Here is a 19,930-nt window from a genome sequence, read left to right as displayed (position 1 = left end):
TCACAACCACCCAAATTACGTGTAGCTGGGCGATCAGCAACTAGCGGCGCAGAAAACTTTGAAGGGGGCAAAGCATTACTGCTAATGGCGGCCCCGTGACCTGTACGCTCTGGGGGAGGAGTTCGGTTGTAATTTGCAGACCTTGGCTCTACAGCCTTGGGAAGACCCTTAGCCGCGGCCCCGAGACCTCCTGAAACAGCTGGAAAACATGTGGATTGTACAGGTCCACTTACAGATTGAACAGGCGTCTGGAAAAGGTTAGGTAAATTAAACTGCGATTGATGTTCACTTCTGGAATGCCTAGAAGAGCCCTTCCTAGAGCTACGCCGGGAGCCCAACTCAGAACGGTATTCAGCTAAAACTACCTCTTTACGTTGTTCGGCCCTCAACTGAGCGTCTTTGAGTGCGAACTCAGCAGCTCTAGCTTCAGCTTTCGCGGCGGCCTCAGCAGCTCTCGCGGCAGCCTCTGCTCGTTCGGCCTCAGCTCTCGCGGCAGCCTCTGCTCGTTCGATCTCAGCTCTCGCGGCAGCCTCTGCTCGTATGGCCTCAGCTCGTATGGCCTCAGCTCTTGCGATGGCCTCAGCAGCTCTAGCTTCGGCCTCAGCTTGGATCTGGAGCTCCTCTCGTCTTAACTGTAGGTTAATTTGTGCAACTATCCGTGACGAGCTCTCAGACATCCTAGTGCTTACATTTGAGGCGCTATCCTCAGGATGTATGTCAGCATCCAACCTATCTGAGAACTCACTTTCTTTTTGTTCGAAGTTATTTTTTAACGAGTTAAATTCGGGATCTACCCTATCACGAAGTTCTGCCAAGATTGCAGAGTTAACAATTTTACTCAAAAGAGCATGGAAATGCCTTAATTCCTCTTCTAAAGTAGATAAGTTAGATCGAAAAATTAACAGTTCCTGCTTATCACTCAAAGAACCTAGGGCTACAGAAAGTTTCCCGATTTGAGTCAAAATATCCCGTCTAAGATGCCGGGCCTCTCGAACTGACTTAGCCTCATCGTTAATGGGTCCCTCCCCAGAATGGCCTGCCCGACCGCAAAGAACATCATCAGGCTTAAACTCAGTCGAGTCGACGGCGGTCGAGTCCCTGTCGCCACCGAGTGTAGACATATTAAATGTTAGGGCTAAATTTAACAATTAAAAAAAAAATTAAAAAATTAAGTTACACAAACACACAAATTAAGTTATAAAAAACTTAACTGTAAAGACCGTAAAAATACAAAAAAGAATTTAAATGCACGATACCGTAGCTGTACGAGTATGAAGTCCTAAAGTCCACAAAACTTGTTTGGATTCTTCCACTTGAATCTTCAAGCACAGATGGATTGCCTTTAATCTTCTTTCTTGCCAATGAATGTCAAAGTTATTTTTCTTCTGTACCAAACTGAGAAGAAATGTCTTTACTTTTTAGCTTAAAGTTCTTCAGTTGCCTACCGAGAAGAAATGTCTTTAATTTTCTTTGCTTCTTTAGACTACCAACCACTAAGATCTTCTTTTATTATTTCTTTGCTTCTAAGTGCTTCTTAGCCTACCAACTAACAAACTTCGTCTTTTATTTTTTATGGTCACAGCGGTAAACCATAATCTCTTCGTGGGAAAATTGTAACGTAAGATTCCCAAATCCGTTCGTCTGCATGCAATGACCCAAAAATAAACACACTTTCGAAACGTCTATTCAAACAGTGTATTCCAGTAAAATTAGCCCGAGGCTATCGAAAATAGGTGTAACGCCTACACCTCTAAAAAAAACTGTCACTACAATACAGATTAATTGGATAAAAGACGGAACCTTTGTCCAGCTAGCAAGCACTAAGCCAACAGTTAAATGAGCGGCCAACTTTCAAGCAATCATTTTACGAATGAATCAGAAAAGATATCAATATCTCAAATTCACGTAGAAAGTAACTGTGACGCAATAGTGAAATCAATTGTCACGCAATTCAAAACAGGTGTCCAAAGCTAGTGAACCAATGCATTCATGTTTAAACAGGCCCAAACAAGTCCTAACAAGTTTGACACAAGTCTATGAACGATGGTGCAATTTTGGCACATTTTCTAGCAACTTCCATGACGTAATATTCAGTAGACTTGAACGGTTTTATATGACGTTTGATTTGTACAGAGATTGGCCGTAACAATGACATCGCGACCAACTCTATGACAAAAAAGATAAACCGATTGCCAAGCAATGATAAAAAAAGAAGCGACAAAATAGCAAAACTGGTTTTACTTGGAATTGGGGAATCTGGAAAGAGCACAATAGCTAAGCAGATGAAAATTTTATTTAAAGATGGATATTCTGATGAAGAAAAAAGTCTGTTTAAGCCTGTTGTATTTGCCAACGTTATTCAGTCAATGGCAGCTATTGTGAAGGCTATGCCAAGTCTTCAAATTAATTTCTCAAACTCTGAAAGACAGAATGACGCCAAATTAGTGTCAGAAAACAAATACATGGAAGATTATGAGTTGAATGGAAAAATTGGAGAGGCGGTTATTCGCCTCTGGGCAGATTCTGGTGTTCAAGAAAGTTTTCAGCATTCCAGAGAATATCAATTGAACGACTCGGCGCAGTATTATCTTGATTCGTTGGACAGGCTTTGTATGCAAGACTACTTGCCCACGGAACAAGACGTTTTGAGAACCAGAGTAAAAACTACTGGCATCACTGAAACAAAGTTTAACTACAAAAATTTAGAATTCAAATTAATTGATGTTGGAGGTGCTAGATCAGAAAGGAAAAAATGGATTCATTGTTTTGAAGATGTCACTGCCATTATCTTTTGCGCTGCGTTATCATCTTATGACTTATTACTCGCTGAAGATGAAGAAACCAATAGGATGCACGAGAGTCTGAGACTGTTTGATTCGATTTGTAACAACAAATTTTTTAACAGTGTCCCGATTATCTTACTTTTAAGCAAAAGTGACCAGTTGAAGGACAAAGTTTTGAAATCTCCTTTGTCGCTTTGCTTTCCAGACTATACTGGCGAAAACTCTTATGATCAAGTTGCCAGTTTCATTCAGCAGAAGTTTGTCAATTTAACAAAAATGTCCGACAAAAACATTTCTACTTATATTGTATCAGCCACAGATACAACTAATTTTCAATCGGTGATGAACGCCGTGTTTAACATCAATCTTAAAAAACGCTTTGCTGACTTAGGATTAATCAAGTAGATGAATAAAACGCGAAACAACGTCAACCAAGTATTATCTCCTAATTGGTAGCCTATACCTGCAGCGGATAATGGCAGGCTTACGTTGTGCCGGGTTAGGGTTAAAGTATTTTTCTTGCATTTGTGTATTTCATGAATTTGCAATCAATTGACCACGTTTTCACTTCTCAAACCAGATAATAATTAAAATCACTCGTGCCCTAGCCAGTTTAACTAATCGCAATGTAGTTAAGCTAGTAAAGCGAGCAAAAACTTGGAAGAATGAGGAAAAAACTGAACATTTGCTTGTTTTGTTTGGGTTTGGGGGAACTGTCTCATAATTAAATTCAGACTGCTAGACGTAGACACATTAACAAGTCTGCGCGTTGTGTCGAGGGTAAATTCACATTATGGCTATAATAGATATCCAGTATTAGGGATAAAAACCGCAGACCAGACTTTTTCCGCTGTAGCACTTGCAAATTATAACTTGAGGCTACCTATGCAAGTAGGCCAATTAATGTAACTATAAAGAGCCGTATTTGGCACGGGGAAACTGCTCTTGAAATAAAAAAATAAATAAAAAATAAAAAAAAACTTGGTCCACTTTATTGTTGATGCTTTTTGTTACAAAATATGCCGCTTGCATCAAAAACTAGGCTGTAGAGTCTTATAATGTGCCCATCTCATATGTGATTTATAAACTAGACTAGATTACTATGAGTCTTTTTGGGCTGATTCATCATCGGCTCATGAATTATGCACTGCCTTGTTGATGAATTCATCATATTTCTTAGATACCGTACATAGAAATGAGTGTTTAGAGTTATTCAGAATTAAATAAAGTTTATATAATAGATTGAGTTTTGCTTTTTAAAGCATGATTAATGTTTTCTTCACAAATGAAGATACAAACGACTTGTGCTAGCCTGATGCTGCGGGTTTGCTGTTGTAGTAGGTGTGGTAGTACTGCTACTACCACAGAGAAGCCACAGCATCAGACTAAAACAGGTTATTTGTATCTACAGTACATTTGTAAAGTAAATTAGCTTGTTTTTTGAAGTTATTTTTGTTGGTGACTTGTGACTTTTGGAAATTTCAATTAACGTTTTTTTATTCTTTTGATTGTTATAGTTTTTTTGGTCAGTATAGCCTACAATCGATATAATGTTGGTAGCTATATCGCAAAATAAAAAAAAAAAACTATAGCCTGCATAGTGCATATACATTACTCAATCAAAGCTTGAGTACTTCCGTTCAATTTGCGATGTTGATTTTGAAGATCAATACCAGCAATGTGTAATCATTGCAACTTACTTTATGACTTCTATTGCTATGTAATATGGACATACCCAGGGTTGGAAGTTGTTAGTCAAAAAGCAGTGACTATTTCACTATTCGATAGTGCCCAAAAAAGCAATGACTTTCTGCTATCGATATTTAAAAAGAAGCATTGAATAGCAATTAGGCCTACTAAAAATTGACTGGCTAAAAAACAAGCCCAAAAACAAATAACCCGCAAACTAAACAAAAAAATACGAAAACTCACAAAAACAAACCCAAACTTGTCGGAAAACCGCAAGGTTAGCAACATTGTTAACAATTCTCACTGGCATGGTTTTTCCGTACTGTGTTGCAGCAAAATTTTCCTTAATCTTTTAAGGTTCGAAAACCGGAAGGGGACTAGGTCGAATAGTAATCCGAAAACTAAATCTCGTAAATTCGTTTTGACGACAAAGTAAGTGAACAACAAAAAATGATTCAGCAGTTCTCCTAAATATCGATTAGTGAAAAACGAATAATGATTTTGTTGCTTGCATGAAAAAGCAGCGAATAACGCGCATTCGATATTTACTTTTAGAAGGAATAAAAGGAATGGGTATAAGCATTCGATATTCAGAAAGCAACGAATAACGCTATCGAATCGTGACAACTAGTCATTACTTCCAACCCTGGACATACCAGATAAAAACCAGTCCTGTTTTCACATGAAAAAAAAAAAACGAAAACCTGGCTAGCAGTTTTAAGAGAAACATTAAACCACAGTGGAAAAGTAGAAAAGCGAAAGAAGAACGTTTAGTTACAAATGCTGCTGAACCTGCTGTTTCCAAGTTTGTGGCCTATTTACAATCACGTTGGAGTACACGGTCGATTTGTTGTACAGCACTCGCACAATTTGGATTTGTTTTGATCAAATAAAAATAAAATAAACATAGAAAAAGTCCGTTGGTTGTCGAAAAAAACTTTACTATACGGGAGCTAGTCAAACAGAAAAGAGGCTAAGCGATCAAGAGCTACCAAAGATAAAATAACTTTGCTTAATAACTTTGCTAAATAAGTAAGAGAAAATTTTTCGAAAAACGGCTTTTAAGGTTTTATGTGTTTGCTTTTGCAGAGTAACCTTTTTTATTTTATGTATACGGTATTGGAGATTAAATTCCTGATGAGGATACACGTACGTGTCGAAAACGTTTGAGTTAGCCTATTATTTTATATATTTTGTTTTGTGTGTAATACATTATGTTAAATCCGCTATGATTACTTTGTTTTGCTTGTCTATGGTTCAAAAAAGCAAACTCTCTACCAAAACTCAGGGATATCTATAACTACGGGATTGGAAACTCTTTTCAGTGCTATACCGCAGTAGGGTCAACGTATTACTATGACTACAGAAGAATTATTAAAATAAAACACTGTTTGTATCAACTAGAGAATGTACAAAACTCAATTTCGCAATAACAATGTAAAATGTACACTCACATCAAAATCTATTTGATGTATAAAAGTTTAAAACCACGAATCCAAAAAATCAAAAAATAAATGAATGCAAAGAATCCAAAAATTTCCTGTTGTTCTTTAGCATTTTGCGTAGGCTATTGCAAACCGGATCAGAAGTAAACAAGGATTGATTGATTGAATCTTTATCCTCGGACTGGGAAAGCTTCTTGCAGAGCTTAATCCTGGTAGTTTCGCATACTTGTAGAGGCTTTGAATCACTGACGTAGGCCCGGTCACCGAGATTGACAGAGTGAAGTTTCCGATTGTTGAAGTCTTGTTGCCGGGGAATTATTCCAACCATTAGATGCCGCTGAATGGAGAGCAATCCTTACCGTGCGTTGCTCAAGTAATCATTGAAATGTGTTGTTGTAGGCTTTTATGATAAACTTATTCACATCCCAACCTAGTACGAAATCAATACGTTTAAGATGTCATAAGAACTAAAACTAATACATAGGTTTTGAAATTATTTAACAGCAAACGAAATACAACAGGATTGCACAAATGGAACACAAACACATTAAACAGTACTTTACAGTTTACGGCAGATGCATTGATTGTTACGCTTTTCCTTGTCTGTTCACTACTTGCTATGTTTTAAGGTCAACATATGTAAACCTTTATCACAGCAACGAAAAGGAACAATGACCCTGCTAGTGTATAAAAGTGTTTTCAGATCCAGAGAGTTTCCAATCCTGTAGTTACAGATATCCCTGCCAAAACTTTATTAAACTTTTTTAATGGACTGCAGTAGCAAACATAAAACTTCATAAGGACATGGTTACGGTGACATACATTAAATCAGTGTAAAAATGGCAGATTTTGCTGTCTGGAAAAGTGCAGTATTCGGGGTGGTAATCTAGCTATAGATTATATCATAACTTTTGTGTTTGTCTTTCGTTAAAATTGAAGTTCTCAGAGTTTATACTCAAATAAGAATCGCATAAACTTTGCTTCAGAAAACTTCTCCAATAACTTATTAAAAATAAATGCAGAGTGAAACTGTTCACCAGACATTAATTATAAAATAACTTCTTGCGTTCTTCTCGTAACTGCAGACTGAAGGCTACTTCCTGCAAATTTCTTCATTTCGCCAATGCCTTTTTGTGTTGTGTCATTTTGTTGAAAAACAGGTAGTCTTGACATGCTTCATCCCCTTGATAAAGTCAGTTTTGCTGACTAACAAAAACGTCCGAAAAAAGCAACTGTAGTTACCCTTTTTAGCATCTTGTGGTAGCCCAGTCTGCAGTCATCTAAAGAAACCAAGAAATTATTGATAATCTTTTGATATAGTTTTCTCTTCGTGAATTACGAATTGCTGGTCCAATGGGATCTGTAGATTGCAGATGATTTGCCCATATTGACTAAAGTGTATGCTACACTATGTCTCCTTATCATACTATAGCTTGCTTTGAAATTCCTGTTCCATAATTTATCATATTACATGTTTAGACATTTCCGTTTACAAGTGGACATGTACACAAATGAAGTCAAGTAGCGGTGGATCTCAAAATAAAGATTTGTTCATTAAAAGCAGCGGTGTTGAAGTTTCATCACAATTCTTCAAGATTTTTATAAATAAACACCTTGTCTTCTTTATTGTTTCAACGTCCAAGAAAAAATAAATATTGCAAACGAGTAAAGCCAATTGCTGCTTTGCGTTTCCAAAACTACTTACCCTTTTTACCCTCAAAATGATTGAAAATGAGGGCCAAGATTATGTTGACGTTGTCAAGCCTTGTGCAAGGTTAAGATAATGAAAATGGAACTTGTACTGTAGATATGAGCTGAATAAAGTATGGTCTACAGCAACACAAGTGTGCAACAATTGTTTTCAGTAATAATTCAAGCTTCGTTTGTAAAATTGCAAGTGTATTGTGGTCATAATGAATTGTTAGAATTAATCTGAAAAAATCAAAGAGAACCAAGAAATTACAAACTCAATTCTTAATAAGCTTTTTTTTGCTTTCGCGCTTTCGTGGTGATCACACACTTTTTATTTCACTGTTGGCTGTTGCCATCTATTAAATTAACTATTTCAAATGGCTAAGTCGAGACAGCCTTGACCATCACCCATGCAGTAGCAGAACGAGAAATAGAAATTGGGGGCACCGAACTAGTTCAAAAAAAAATGTTGTAAGAAAAAATGGATAGTATACAAATTGACGTAAGAGGAGACATAAAATAGATTTGGATCGGGGGCTTTCTCCCAGACAGATATGACAAATTTTTACTTTATTTTGATCGTTTCTCGACTGTACTGATGCTCTTTGTTTAAGGCGCAAACTTTAATTGCATTTAAGTAGGTCTATAATTCAACAGATCACAGATAGCCTACTTTCTTTAAAAGGTAAATTGAAAACCTTAGTCTTAAGTTTGAAGTATTACAAGTGCAAAGAAATCAAATCAATTTGTGCCAAGACCATAAAGATCTTCGCAGAAGCACGCAGGCTTCATGCCTATTTTAGTACAGTTGGAAACGCTCATCATCATCATCGGCCATGCCTGAATGAGGTGTCGGCTATCGTGAGTCTCCACAACGATCGATTGTCCATAGTTCTTATTATGTTTTCAAAATTGTGGTATGTTTTCAAAATTTTGTTTTCAAACGTTATTGTAATTTAATTTCGTCTCCAATTTCTGTTGGTCTCCACTACTTCGAATTTATGTTTAATGTTAGAAGTTTTTACGTTATTTAACGGGGAAAGTATCCGCTCACACATGTTTGACCAATCTTTAAAATAATTCAACCTTCAACCGCACTGCAGTACAGTAGCGCACCCAGCATGGGGCTAAGGGGGCTCAAGCCCCCCCCCAAACCCGCCACCAAAAATAAAGTTTTTGTATGTTCTCCGTTTATACCTTTTGCTTACAGGTTAGATATGAATAAGACACAACATTACAACAGGGCTGAGCATTATAACAATATATTTTATATATTTACAAATAGTGTTGACAGTACAACGTTTTCGGCTTAACTTAAGCCCTCATCAGGAACCTGAAAATATTTATAAAAATGCAATGAGTTTCAACTTCTTGAAAGTAAAATTACATTAGAAAAAGGCAACTACGTAAATAACTACAAAAAAATTTGCACCACAGGGAACGTGATACATCAAGTAAATGTTGAGGAGAATGGACGCAGCTCCAGCAAATAATTGTTTGTTTAAATTTGGGTTGTAGCGTTTGATTAACACTGCTTCCTGAAATTTGGTATCAAATCGGGATTTGCCTTTGTGTAAATTTTAAATGAGTCAGCAGAGAATTTTCGATCTGTGCAAAGAGAACACTCCATGATATGGTCTTTGATGGTACTTTTCTTTAACTCCCTAAAGTTCAGATGCTCCCGTACTCTCGTGGTCAAATGTCTGGTGGACATACCAATGTACCATACGTCAATGCCGAATCACACGGACATGTAAAACTGTGTACGACACTTGAGCAGAGAGACGAAGGCGCCTGGGACTTTAGTTGAAAATACGAACTAATTTTGAATGTTTTGTAAGTAGGAAAAACGTCCAGATCAAATTTACTGTTTACAAAATTAGTGTTTTGTTTCAAGCTGTTTTCGTGCTGGTTGTTGTTTTTGCACTTACTGGTGTTGGCAAACAAAAAGCTAATTCTATTTTGTCATACATAACAAAAAAAAATCGAGATCTATAGACGATTGCGAGAGTAGACGTAGGGATGAGGATGCTGATGGTGCTATAGTAGCATGCATGTGAGTGTCTTTAAATATTAATCAAAGGAATGGGCATTGGCCGGTGGCGTAGCCAAGGGGGAGTTGGGAGTTTTAAACCCCCCCTTTGGCACGCGTGTGACGTCACGATATTGAGAATGATGTTTTCAGTCGCTTTACTTCCCTAAAACAAAGTTTGCCTAATTTTAAACGAAACTGCATTAAAAGAGCGAGTTTTGCCAATACCAAACATTCAAATATCTCAGCCAGGAATTAGCAACAAGAAAACATAGAGACTAAGCTTTATTTCCGAAAAATGCCAAAGAAAACATGATCTTATCCTTTTGCTATGCCACCGGACAGCACCATTTTACAGGAATGATTCATACCCACATTTTAGTGGAAAATGCTCTCAGAATGCACCAAATTTAAAGTAATTTTTCAAAAATTGTTGGGAGAGGCCCCCCAGACCCCCGTCGTTGGGTGTCGTTTTAGGCCAGGGGTCACCAAACTACGGCCCGCGAACTGATTTCATCCGGCCCGCCACGTGCTGTGGAAATAACAGCTGCACTACAACTGTTGCAAGGAAAAAATTCGTCACAACTGTTAAGGAAAAAATGTCACCACAAATGAGGACAGCCTAGGCCAAATTTGGAAAGATGTAATGTTTTTTCAAGAGCACGATGCCTTGTGGTGTATCACAGCAGGGGATAACTTTTCCAGCAACCTTTCGATTTTCATCACAACTTTGCTATTCCACCGCTGACTTTGTTATTTATTGTGCTCAATTCAAGTCAATGGGGATTCTAAATAGTTGTATATCTTTTCGCAATTTGCATCCGGCCCGCAGCTGTTAATCTCGCAGCAATCCGGCCCTCAGAGAAAAAAGTTTGGTGACCCCTGTTTTAGGCAAACACGCCGTCTGGCTTTGCCCGCCGACCGTTAAACCCCCCCCCCCCCCTTTCAAAATTCCTGGCTAGGCCACTGGCATTGGCCTATAATAATTGTTACTGTCACTGTTATCGCAAATCACTCGGCCGACATTTTTGAATTAGCCCCCCCCCTAATTTTTTTTCTGGGTGCGCTACTGCCTGTGGGTTGTGGGCCGTGAGTGCCTTTAAGTATTAGTCAAAGGGATGGGCATTAGCCTACTGTCACTATGGTCGCAAATCACTCGGCCGACATTTCTGAATTAGCCCCCCCCTAAATTTTATTCTGGGTGCGCTACTGCTGCAGTATATAACTTTGTAAATTTTATTTTGTGTGGTGTTCGCTCTGAGGATGCGCACTGTCATGGTGTGCGAAACGTCAGTAAAGCAATAAATCAACCTGTTTGTTGTTGCTTTTACTTTCAGTTTCATCTGATGAACGTTGAAACTAGTGCTAAAAATGATAATTGTCCTGATGAACACCCAAGCTTTTCAATATAGCCTACAACCTATTCTGACAGTTTTTATGCTCTTTGTGATTTTAATCAAGAAAAAACTCACACAAACGCTTAAAACAATGCATGCCGTCAAATATTTCACTTTATTCATTGCGGAAAATTTTATCGTTTGAAGTTGATTATTAATATTAATGAATAAGAATGATACCTTTTTTATACTATAAAGTGCCACATCCATAGTGCAAACTATGCTCTGAAGCACTGTACATGATGTGAGAAAATAATTAATTTTGTCATAATGTTAAGTGAAACAGAATGTTTCTAAGCGAGTTGAATTTATTAAAAATATTTTAGTTTCCTTTATAAGTTTGTACAAACGGGCTGTCAGCATCAACATGAGATGAACTTTTGCAACAAAGCGTATTTTGTTTTCCATCTGTTTGATAAAAATTGTAAGCAGATTAATCTTTTTTATTTCTATACCAGCAAAACGTTGAAGCGTCAAAAAACTATAAGCAAGATTATTAGGATTTTAATTATTGATTATTTGCGTCATATTTCACAGATACCTGGACTGAAGAGTTTTATTTGTCGTTTAACATTGTCGTACGTTTAAACATTGTCATATAAACAAATAAAAAACTATCATGTTGGTAAACAGACTTAAACGAAAGGCTAATGAGATTTGAGATTGAGAGATGTCCCTCTTTGCCATTGCAAAATAATTCCTGATTAGACTATCCGAACAGCAAAATCCGTCATTTTTAAGTTGATTGTAAAAAAATGAATGTAAAAATGACGGATTTTATTGTCTGGGTTATGATCCAGCTAGCAAACCCATCTTTTTACGTCGATTCAACGTCTGCAAACGTTAAATAAATATAAAAACAACGGATGTAGTTAGTTGGGGTTTCTCAAAAAGCATGTTGCTATCCCCAACCAATGATGGGATTACGCTGGAATTGGTATGACCAGTAAATCAATCAAAAAAGATTTGCAGACTGCAGAATTTGGCGGATTTAACAATGCAAGTTGATTTTTTGTTTGAAAAATTTTATGTTGCTCATTTTGACGTTTGTATTATTGGCATAACATAGCTTTGAAAATATTCTCACGTAGGCAAAAATAGTACTTTCTGTTTTGATTAAACTTCCGAAGATGTTTTTTGCAACAATGCCCTGTAGGTCTAGGTAAAACTAGGCAAATTTCTGTTTTAAACCTTGCAGATTCTTGAAGCTATGTTATAACAACAAACCAAATACCAAATGAAAATCAACGTCATTACCTATCGATTCGTTTGCAGGTATTGAAATGTTTAATCTATTCTATAATAACAAGGTTTTTTATTTTTAATTCTTACCTACCTTCTGGTTCTTGCGTGCGTCACATAAATAAACGACGCGGAAAAAGAAAAAAATATATGGCTGCTAAAAGGTAGAGCTTTCCCGGCATTGAAAAGCTAGCTTTACAGTAGCGACTGTAGGTTGAAGCTAGATATAATTAAGTCAAGTTTTTGATTTTATCAAGTAAATAAAATCCACCAAATTTGGAAACTTGTATAATTTATTGATAAAGCTTTCGCTCAGGCAAATCTTTCTTGGGAGTTTCGAATTTGATCCGTTTGAGGATCAAGCGTAAAGGAATCAAAAAAGAACAGTCAACGCGGTAAATGGCAAGGTGCATCAAGTAATCTGTCTTTTACAGTCACTGATTTTCAATGCCATTGTTCATTCAAAAGCTCTTTTGTACAAATTCTGCTTCTAGAGGAAAAAGTAGATTTTCCTGCCTTGAAAGCACAGTTTTATTGCTAGCTCAAACGTGTTATTTTTTATGTGGCTGATGTAAGCAGTGCATGGAATTATTGCTATACATGCGGAACCAGCGTTCGATGCTCATCAATAGGCTAGGGCGAGTAAGAAGCAAACTTGATTTCTTGGTGACATTTGGTAAACAGAAATGCTATCAAGCTTAACATAATGGCGCATTTTAGGATCAGCCTATCTCACTGTCAATCAAAGTGGTAGGCTATACCTGTACGCATCTATCCTTGTTATCACATTCAGGAAGAACGCAGTGGACAGTAAAGTAGAGAAAGTAAGGCGGTTACTTTAAAAATACTTTGTTTCTACACAAAACTTTCTGATCAAATTTTGTAGGATCAGGTGACTGTGTTATTGGGCTCGTATTTAGGCTACTGCCAGCGTTGAAATTACAAAAGTAAACGGAGTACACAAATATTCACAGGTTCGAAGAGTGTTGTATCAATTTTGTGTTCAGCAAACATTAAGTTCTGCTTGTTTTCTTTTTTTTTCTCATTTTTTTGTTTTAAACATTACCCATGGCTGTCATGACGTGGCCCAATCAGCAATTAGTTCTTTTTACAAAGTACTTGATTTGATGGCTGCACAAGCCTAACCATTGTTTTCCAAACATTGATTTTTTTAATTATTAGTTCTCCTTTTTGCGATTATTGAGCGACAGTATATTGTATTTCAGCTGCAGTGGATTCTAGATATTTTTTCATTTTTTTCAGCAATTACCGAATTTGGTAAACTCAGGAGCAAAACGGTTGAAACGCCTGGTTCATCTAATCAAAAAATAAAGATTGTCCAAAATAAGTAAAGATCAAGAGCCCATAATGTAGAATGTAGATACCAAACTCATGCTCAGCAAACGTTTCAAAAATTATATTGTCTTCATCTTCAGTGGTATAAATTTCATTTACATTATGTGGTCTTAATTATTGTTTTTTTATTAGTAAACTCAAACTTGATAAATTCGTTTTTAGAACGTGAGGTATAGAAACACGACGAAGTTCTTCAAGTTCAATACGCAGCCGAACAAAAAAAAACAAAAAAACATGCAAGATGCAACCAGAACTTTATGCTGTTGCAACGGTAGCCGAAATCGATTTCATCCATTTGGGGAAGAGAATTCTCCAATTGCTAAGTTTACGTCACAGCTTGGTTGAACAGCCATTGAACGTGCTTAAAACAAACAACCCTTCGATGTCATCGCTGAGAAGTGCTTGATGTGTTTGTTCCATTTTTTCTCTTATAACATCAAGTAAAGGTTCACAGACGTTGCATAAAGCTACGTAGCTTTTGCTTATTTCAGTAATGGGTCTGGAAGTTTTTAGAATTATTGTTGTTATTGCAATTCATTTTGCTACGATGAGTCTGAACAAAATTATCCAGCTATTGTTTCTAGCAGCTCTACAAAAGTTCGATTCTGCGAAAGATAACCAAAATTCACTTAGTTTACAAATGGTAAATCGGGTTTGAAGTTCAGCAGGCGTCGCCCTAAGAAGGGCCATAGGCATTTCTCTCTAGAGCAGCATTATCTTCATACAGAGCCTACTGTTTTTAGTAGAATAGCGTTAGTAGCCTACTGTTTTTAGTCATCACTGCGTTATCAATTAAACAGAGCGGTAACCTTGTTGTATTTTTAACTCTGATTCTTGCTACTTTATTCATTTCGTCAGAATGTTTTTATGTTGTGCCATTTGTTGCTGAACAAGTTGTGTTTACTTGTTGTATTTTTAACTCTGATTCTTGCTACTTTATTCATTTCGTCAGTATGTTTTTATGTTGTGCCATTTGTTGCTGAACAAGTTGTGTTTACTTGTTTCAGCCCCTTGATAAAGTTGAACGTGCTGACTGACGAAACGTGAGTAATAAAAGCTAGGTATCATCCTTAACATCAGGGGGTAACCAAGTAGCCTATAGTCACCAGAAGAACGCCAGTCACTTTATTTATCAAATGCCTGGTGAACAGTTTCACTCTGTTTTTTACAACAATTACAGTAAGTTAGTTGATTTTGTATTGGAACTCCATCATCATAAAAAAGTCTGCGTAGGCTAAGCCGCTGTACCATGACTAGATGCAAATGCGTTCTTTGTATGCAAGATAAAAAACTTCAACGCTCGTTTCTGAGCACAATTTGCAAAACAACCATCAGGATATTTTTGACATAAGTTAGTTATCTCATGCAAAAACTGAAAACATTTTTGTGGGCGTATTTTTTTCACTTTCCTCGTTTTGAGTAAAAATAAGTAAAGCCGTGCAAGATACAACTCTTTTGTAGCGATGGTATCAAAACCGAAAAAGCAATTCCTTATTATAGGTTTTTTGTAGGTTTCTGAAAATCCTTATTATTGAGTTTCTGAAAATCTTGGAAACACAGTATTTGTTTTCTTCTATCGAGTTTTTTTACTTTTGGCGGCAGTCCACACCTTGGTAGCTCGAGGGTTTTGTGAACTTCAAACTTTTTTTTTGAGATGTCCCAGACAACAAAATCCGTCATTTTTACATTGAATCAAAGTCTGCTGATGTTGATTCAATGTAAAAATTTGCTGTCTAGAGTGTGTGTCATCACGTTAATTGACTTAACGAAAAAATCAATTATGTTGCTGATATTCAGGTAGAAAGTGATGTTAGATAAAAACTCTTCGTAATCGCATTAAGCACTGAAATTCCCCACGTGGGGTGATAAGCTGGTTGCACTCAGATAGTCCTTTGTCTGTTTCCATATTTTTTCCAATCTAGTTAAATAACTTTTATTCCTCTGTTCAAATGAGAGAAAGAGATATTATGATGTAAATACGTTATTTTATTTTTCGTAGTTTGTGATTTGAACGAACATAGTAGTAGCCACTTCCAAGAGAGGAAAGTACAAACTCAAAATAAAAACATTAAATGTACCGATGTACACAGTGGAACACCCAAAACTTCTCTTTGGGTGGCAACAATGGCACAAGCTTCACATTCTGACAGGAGGCTACGGCTTCTATTCAAAATCACTCAAAACCAGATATTGAATTATTAAACAGAATTCCAAGAAAAACCGCTTAAAGATTAATGTGTGGCCGTCAAGCAACTTTTGGCTCCTGGCCTACGTCTGGGTGATGAATTAGATCTAGAGCGCTTTTTGTTTAGCTCCCAGAAACCGTGAACAAAAGGACAAAGGTAATTAGAGAAGTATTGTATAAGTAAGTGGAAATTAGCTCACAATGAGCCATTGTACTTTGTCTTTAGCGAATATACAGTAGTTGTGTTGTATTTAGGCTACTACACTGTAAGGAATTGTTGTAGTTTTAAGAGTATTAACTTCATTTACAAAAGTATTTTCTTGATAAAGCTTTATTTAGGCTGTTTGAAACGTAAATATCTTAAAAATATAAATTAACTTTTCAAACATTTTTGTCTCGTTTTGAAAGAAGAAATAAAAAATAGAGAAGAATTTTGTTTTAAACAAACAAAATCTTGTCAAAGATCCTTTGAACAATTCAACGTTCAAGGTATCCCAGAAAAGATGAGACAAACGAAGTGCTTTGTTTGATTAAGCTTGTGTTCTTCAAAAAGCGTTAAAAATCGACTAAACAACGTCTTTCTAAAAGAAAAAGTAAGCTACAGTTTCATTATAACTCGGACTATGGCAGCCTAGGTGAAAAGTTTCTGACACAATAGTGCGCTGTTTGATATATGGATATTTTTTATAGCCGGATAATAGGTTTTAATATGGTCGACAAATGAAAGTAGGTCTGCTATATTTGTAAGCTAAGCCCTTCACAACTCACGTCGATTGTATCGGCAACCTGTGTTGATTCAATGGCCAGATATAGAACTACCGACAAGCGAATGACTTTAATAGAAAATTGACACGAAACGTCAAGAGCCTACGGCAACAATTCTTCTTTTGTAGGTGCTTCGCTGACCGAGCCATCCATGCTCTATTGAAGAATATTGTTGTTAGTGGCGTACCCAGCTATTGACAGGCGAGTGGGGTAACTATGTAAAATAGGCTGATGTTAGTCTTCAAATCCGTTTTATGAAACAGGCAAAAAGGAACAGTTTAAGGTTATTGAATAATAAATCAAACTATTGATATGAATTTATTGAAGAGTTATTTGATATTTAGTCAATTTACGCCTAATGATGAAATTACCTCAAGTTAAAAGCCTATATCATCAAAGCAGTTTTCAAAGAAGAAAAGTACTTATACAGAAGTAGACACAATAATCCCTTGTATGTTGTAGTTTAGCAAGTCAAAGTGAAATTTAGTAACAACGAGAAAATAATGATATTTTGTTGTAGGCTGAAAATTGTTGTAACCTACAGCGAAACATTGTAGGCTAATGTTGTAGGCTGCCCGACTTTCAAACATGCTTTAAACCAGGGCTACTCAACTGGCGGACCGCAGTCCGAATCCGGACCTTCTGGGTGTTGAAGGTGGACCTCGGGCTTCTGGAAGAATAACCTCATTGCCACATTTTAGGGCCTTATTAAACATATTTCCATTAGGGAAAGCAATTTTTTGTGATTATCCAAGGAGCTGGAGGCTTAGCCCCCAGACCCCCCAACGCTTTGCCGTCTTCTCTGATGTGCGATCCACGCAGCTACAGTACAAAGAAACACAATACATTTTTTCTTTTTTATTTCTTTGTTTGTGTCAAACAAAAATCCAAGTCGTGTTACATACTACCTGAAAAGTGTTTCGGTGCTCGTAGGCCTACTGGTTGTTTAATTTTCGTGGTTGCATGTGAAATATTCACCGGACCGCAAAAATATTCAACTTGTCAAAATGGACCTTTTCTAACGGTAGTTGAGTAGCCCTGCTTTAAACCCTTCCCAAGTGCCGGATGACAGTGATCAAAGCTTGCATTGTTTCGAGTTAGGCTTATATACTGTACTTTTCATTTTTCTGCCAAAACCATCAAAACAAAGCAGCGTATGGTTTTGTTCGAGCTACTACAAGCTTTTTAGGCAGCCTACAAAGTTTGTTATAATGATTCAGTTTGTTACTTACACATTGATACAGGGCAATCATTTGTTGCTGTTTGCGAATACGATACTTTTCACGTAATTTTTTTTACTTTTGCTTACATAATTAAAATACTACAGTAGCCTATGTATTAAAATACTACGACCAGTTGAAAGCACCTGACTTGATGACAAAATGGTCTTTAGCTGCTCCTGGCTAATCAGATTGAATTGTTCAGCACTGTTCAAGCGTCTCTTTGCTTTTCTGAAGTGTATGTTGTTGTGATGTAAGCTTATTGTGTAGGTCTACTATGATAAGCTTACGTAGAATGTGATTAGCAAATGAAGTTATACCTCTCGCTGATACTACTTTTACTGCGAAAGCCTGTTCTTTTGGAGATGACTAAACGCTTGTTTTTTGATTTTTTCTTAGTGTTAATCTTTGAAATGCTTAAGTTGTTGTAATTATTTTATACCTTACGATTCTTTAAACACAAGCTTATTCTTTGATTTGAAAACCTAGAGTCCAATACACTTTTTTAAAGTAATAAATAAGTTAACTATTTTGTCAATTGGTTATGTGTTTTTGATATAAGATTTTCAAAAGCAATAATTGGAAAAAAATACATTTAAAATACTACAAATAGGCAGCGTAGACAAATACTACCTACTGTAATATCATGGGTTTAGCCGGGTAGGAAGTTTTAAAAAACGCAGCTTTAATGGACTTATAAATACGACTTAATGACACATGCATTCTTTTGATTCTATAATGTGTAGTTTTCATTGTTAAAAAAGTTATAATCCAATTAATCAATTTGTCTAAACAGTTTGGAAAGTAAATTACATCTTTACGTCAAACAATTAAAATAATTTTCTTTTTAACAAACCCCTGTCAACAAGCGTATATACGTAAATGACGATAATAAGTGCTGTTTAATAGCACAGTAGCTATGACTCTGAATTATTAAGCATAAGTTAATTTAAAGTTATACACATTTGCAGCAAGTCATTTTACTTTTAGCGTAAGTTAACAGCGCAAAGACTTATATAGTTACACCCAGGGCCATTGAGAGGATAATTTTGGCCTGGTACCAATGAGATCTTCGGACCCAAAATGAGGACACTTCCAAGAACAAAATGCACTGTATCCAAACAATACGCGGTGGTTTCTTCAAGTTCCCTTAGTCCTTGGACAGGTTACAGGCCCCTAAAATCATCTCAGGTCCTGGTCCAAAAGTACCCCTTGCACTCCTCTATAAATGCTACTAGATACACCATTTCTGGTCATACCAATGAAGGCAACTTAACCTGTGGTGCAAATACTTTTTAATAGCAGCCCATTTGACTAAAGCTAAAAATTGTATGCTTTGTGCAAGGTTTCATAACCCCATTGGGTATTTAGCTTTTTGCTACTCGAATGGTTTGCTTTCAGTAAAGTAAGAAGATCTTTCATGGCTCTCAGTGGCTAGTTTACTGTTCAGGTATTTTTCAGAGCAACTTCATTTCCAAGACTTTGGATCATACTGTAAACTCAAATTTAACAAATCTTAGCTGTATCAGTTTTGTGTGACGTAGGATACACACTACACAATGAACATTTAAGCTTCTCGTATTTAATTTCAATGTCATTGTAGTAGTTAAAGATTTTAATTTCATATTGTGTACGTGTTCTATGTAGGTCAAACGCCACCATAACACACTAACTCACTGTATTCTCGAAACGTGCTGTGTTTATATCGATCAAATTCCGTTGCTATTGCTTGTAAAAAACTTGAAATCGTTATTTGAAAATACACAGAGAAGTCTTTTTTTGTGTAAATCTCAATGGTTGGACTACCTGAAATTAGCATGCCAACATAACAAGGACCAAAAACACATGTTAAGACTATTTGGAATGTTTTTTTGGTCGAAATAAAATTTTACTTTTTAATGGTTCGAAATGAAACGAATCGAAGACAACATATTTTGCGTAGAGACGATTCAATGTAAAAAAAAGCAGTGACTTGTTGTCTGGGAAAATATAAATAAATCTGTAGCTTGGCATTTCTGAATCCATAATTTGTCTCAACCGTTCTATTCATCACATCACAGAAAGAGATTAAGCGCCTGTTTTTCAATTTGTTTGCACCATAATCTAACTTGCCACAAAAGTGAC

General features: G+C 36.4%; 1 pseudogene; it reads left to right on the top strand.

The window, feature by feature from the left end:
• The first annotated feature begins 2,213 nt into the window (after positions 1 to 2,213).
• On the top strand, positions 2,214 to 3,188 carry LOC145780298 (guanine nucleotide-binding protein G(i) subunit alpha pseudogene; annotated as a pseudogene).
• Positions 3,189 to 19,930: the final 16,742 nt, after the last annotated feature.

The sequence above is a fragment of the Aplidium turbinatum genome, chromosome 11 (assembly GCF_918807975.1).
Source record: "Aplidium turbinatum chromosome 11, kaAplTurb1.1, whole genome shotgun sequence".
In the NCBI taxonomy this organism is placed as follows: Eukaryota; Metazoa; Chordata; class Ascidiacea; order Aplousobranchia; family Polyclinidae; genus Aplidium; species Aplidium turbinatum.
This window is presented reverse-complemented; position numbering and strand designations above follow the sequence as displayed.